Genomic DNA, 3,774 nt, shown 5'->3' with positions numbered 1-3,774 from the left:
TTGTCATCTTACCCTAACTCCGCACATGACTTGGTTTTAAGGTTATTTCCGAAATTTTGAGTACTGCTTTTCAGTGGACATGATTAATCATATAGAATTCTCAAAGCTTGCAATTAGTTAAACTCATGTTGGTGAGCCTAAGGTCCTTTTTAAGTATTTACTACAGATTTTTGAAACGACCCTTGCATGTTTTTTTCTACTTGTCAAATTCTCTAGATTTATACCAAATAAAAGTAGAGAACTTAGGAAAAGACTGTCAGGAGTTCAAATTCAATGTATTTCCACACCCCTAGTGTACATATATTTTTGTATAAAAAAATGGAGGTCAAAAATATGAAATAATTCTTAACACAAACTTATTTTAGATCAAAAACTTAACGGAGTTAGGATGAGATGACAAATTAATGATTCAAAAAACTAATATAACAAATCACTCAAAATTTTAGTTCTTATGAGAAATTGAAAAATGTAAACTATTTTTTCTTTTCTGACATACTTATAATTTTCATCAAATTACAAATTAAGCTACGTGATAACAAAGATAAACACAATACAACAAGCGTGTGCAACATCTCAAGAAAGATTTTCCTCCTCGAGTTGCATCGTTGCGTTCTCAGTGCAAAATACCATTGTAATTACGTTACCGTAACTCTAGAGACCTCCATGCATGCACAGTTGGACTGTTGTTCAGACGTAAAGCATAAGTTACCATTAGAGACCTCCAAACATTCCAACTTGAGCATAACAAACCAAAAAAAATTCACACTCGATTACATACACACAATTGAAAATTAGAATATGATAACATACAAACAAATTGATTATGAAACTACAGATATTATTTTACTAAAGAAAAAACAAATAAAAATGTTGCCGTACAAAATGATAGCTACAATGGATTAACTTACTAAATTACACGCCATATTTATAACATCTTAAACTAAAAAGTCCTAATACATAAAATATAAAAAATATTCAAACAATTACATAAACTTAAAGCACTAATATTTTTAAACAAAAATCTATCACCTATGGATTAAAGATGAGGATGAAGATGATGATTCTTTCCATAAAGGAAAGTTAAGCATGATGTCTTTATTGGTTATACAAAATGAGAATGCTACAGTACTGTAGGTACCAATAACATACAAATACGTAGTATTTTAATATATTATAGGTAGTTATATTGAATCGAACCATATAATATATTACAGGTTGCGGTTTTAATTTAATTAGTAGTGTGATTTTGTAAATTTTAGTAAAGTGTATTTAGAATTATGTTCTAGGTCTTTGTTATTGGATTTGTATTTCTTATAGGGCAAAGAAGTCCGTCATATTTACATAAATAAAAGCACAAAGTGGTGAGAAACTACACCAAAAAAATTCTCAACTCTATATCTTTGTGCCGCACCTTCTCCGTATTCCCTCACTAAAATAGACCTACATGTTGAAACAATCTGGGCGGATGTGGTATAACCGTCAAAGAGAGTATTTGATTGGTCAGAGATATGTCAAATAATGAAAAATACCCATGTGTGTTCATTAAAAAGTTACATTCCATATTTTCGATAGATGCAGTTTGTCGAAATTTGAGATGAAATATCTTAGAAAAATCGATACTTCCTTGGCCCAAAAATCGAGCATTATTCAAATGGTATTCTAGCTAGTCCACCAATTGAACTACACCCAAAAAGTGTTGCAACATTTGAATGAGGATAAAATGAAGTCTTCGAGTACTTTTATGGTTGTTCGAACACTAGATGCTAAGTGGGACCTTTTCCGTCCTAATGGATATAAAGAAAAGGTTTTAGACCTGAAGTTCTATATCTAAATGCATTTGGCACTTTAGCTCAGTACATTAGACTAGACATATCATTTGTCGTTAATCTTTTAGCAAGATACAACAATGTGCCGACACTTAATGGTGTTAAAGACATCCTTTGTTACTTCAAAGGTGCTATGGATTTGGAGTTATTTTATGCCTACTCATCCTACAGTCGAGTTGCCTCTTGCTCGATCTTGAGTCGATTCTTGCCTTATTGGTTATGCTAACACAAGTTATTTATCTTACCCACATGCACGTTCTCAAATGGCTTACGTCTTTACCGTTGAGACATTGCAATATCTTGGAGGTCAACCAAACAAATCTTAGTTGCAATTTATTGAGCCATGCTAAGATTCTCGGCCTTTTATGAAGCTACACATGAATGCTTCTGGCTCAAAGTTGTTGTTGAGCATTTTAAAAGCACTTACGGACTTTCTTCTGTCATTGATGTCAACAATTTATGAAGATAATGCCGCTTATATTAACCAGATCAAGAAAGGATACATCAAATGAGACGACACAAAACATATAGAGCCAAAGTTTTTCTTTTCACATTAGCATCAAGCATCAGAAGATTGAAGTCAATTAGATCCATTAATAAGACAACCTTGCTTAGATCTTCACGAAGTCACTTCCGAAGTCCACCTTTCAGAACCTTATTCAAGGAATTGGTATGCATAAATTATTTGAGTTACAATGTTTGTAGTTCTCAAGGGAAGTTTTGTCAAACTCAAGGAATGTATCCTAAAGTATACTCAATTAACCTTAATGTATTCTTTTCACTACGATTAGGATCATTTTGTCCCATTGGGTTTTTGTTGCCTAGCAAGGTTTTGATGAGATATCCATCCTGAGTTGGTTATATTCTTGTGTACATCCTACTTGCATCATGCAGAAGTGTTAAGATATTGCATAACTCACTTTTCTTCTTAGACTATGGGTTTTGCCTTGCCTTGGGTTTTACCATAGTCAGGTTTTGTGAACTTACTTCCAATATCCATTCCCTATTTGAGACTTGTGTTTACTCATTGTATCGAATAGATGAGACGACTTCATCAACTACTTCTACATCATCCATAAAGGACCTGGCACAAATTAAAGAGAGATTCAACAACTAAAAGGAAGATTGATTCTTTGGGATCCTTCTTTTCTTCAAATGAAACAAACTGAGATAGAATCAGACTGATTCCCTAAATGCCTTCCAGGATATTCCTCAATATTCCGGCTATTCACGGAACATGAGAAGCAGATGAATAATCATCTGCTTCCGGAAGAAATCAAAGAATTTCTTGGGAATCCTACAAGATCCATTCGTTCTTTTTTATCTAATAGACAGTTAGAACTTCAACTGGGTTTGAATGATATTAAGAGGTCCACTAGAGATGATAAATTGTTGAAGAAAGAACAAGATGTTTCTTTTGTCCCTTCCAGGCGATTGAAAAATAAAGAAATAGTTAATAGATTCAAGATAATTATGTATTTGCAAAACACCGTCTTAATTCATCCTATTTGATCAGATTTAGGATGTGATATGGTTCCAAAGGAGGAGAAGTAGGGCATGCGGTTCCCACTAATCCAGTCACTTCTCAGGGGGAGGAAGTTGGTCCATCTGATGCGCCATCTACTTAAGTATTTACACACTTAAAGGGATGTTGTAGTTCTAATTAATTAGGAGTGTGATTATATAAATCTTAATAGACTGTATTTATGATTATGTTCTATACCTTTCCTATTGGATTTTGTATTTCTTGTAGGAAAAGAAAGTTTGCTATGTTTACTTTAAATAAGGGCACAAAGCAGTGAAAAACCACACTACATAAATTTTCAAATCTCGTCTCTCTTTTTCGCTATGTTCCACCTCTTCTATATTCTCTCACTAAAAATATAGTAGACATAAAGGAAATCCAAGGTTAAAGAAAATATATTTGTCCTATAACTAATTGAGAAGT

Source organism: the organism of the source record quoted next, unplaced genomic scaffold (genome assembly GCF_019419815.1).
Source record: "Pyrus x bretschneideri cultivar Hongxiangsu unplaced genomic scaffold, Pyrus_bretschneideri_v1 Contig14, whole genome shotgun sequence".
Lineage (NCBI taxonomy): Eukaryota > Viridiplantae > Streptophyta > Magnoliopsida > Rosales > Rosaceae > Pyrus > Pyrus x bretschneideri.
This window is presented reverse-complemented; position numbering follows the sequence as displayed.